The sequence below is a fragment of the Phoxinus phoxinus genome (assembly GCF_949152265.1).
Source record: "Phoxinus phoxinus genome assembly, chromosome: 20".
In the NCBI taxonomy this organism is placed as follows: domain Eukaryota; kingdom Metazoa; phylum Chordata; class Actinopteri; order Cypriniformes; family Leuciscidae; genus Phoxinus; species Phoxinus phoxinus.
The window spans coordinates 13,679,926-13,680,645 of record NC_136895.1 but is presented as its reverse complement, the minus strand read 5'-3'; positions in this window follow the sequence as shown (position 1 = coordinate 13,680,645).

The following is a 720-nucleotide window of genomic DNA, read 5'->3' as shown; positions in this document are numbered from 1 at the left end:
ATCCACAGTTAGATGTCATTGTGATAGTAGGCAAGCTGACATGATCACGGTGTGTTCCTCAAGCATCCTCTAGTCACTAGTGTGTGTGTGTATGTCTGTTTGAGTGAGGCTCTCTGAGTCTTAGCACACTCTCATTCACATACGCACCAATGAGGAGCAACTCTCTGTATCCTCAATACAAAGAGGCCTCTGGGGATTGGTGAAGACTTGAACAGAGACAGAGGCCATCAGGCATGCTGTCTGAATATTAATCAGCAGGTGATGATTATATTGGATATTAAATACACGACGGCAGACAGAATGCTATTACGCAGTACTTGTGACTCTCTTGCAATCAAGGCCTTCCATACTTCAGTCTAATGACTTCTCTCAAAAAGCACTTAAGGTTAATTTAATGCAAAATAGACCATGCCATCCGCCGGGATTCAAGTGTAAGAATGTACACTGCCTTCCAGTTAGTGTTTAAACGCCCAGCTCATTTGACTTCCAAGCCATGAACTGCAAAGTGTTTTTTGTTGTTGTTGTTGAATCTGCCACTTTTATGTGGTTTGTAACACATATTTTTTTATGACAGAATGGTGGGACTAATATATATATATATATATATATATATATATATATATATATATATATATACACATTAAGAAAAATCGAAAGAAATTATGGAGATTATTTTTGAATTGTTAAAAAATAAATAAACAGGCAATTAATATAATAACT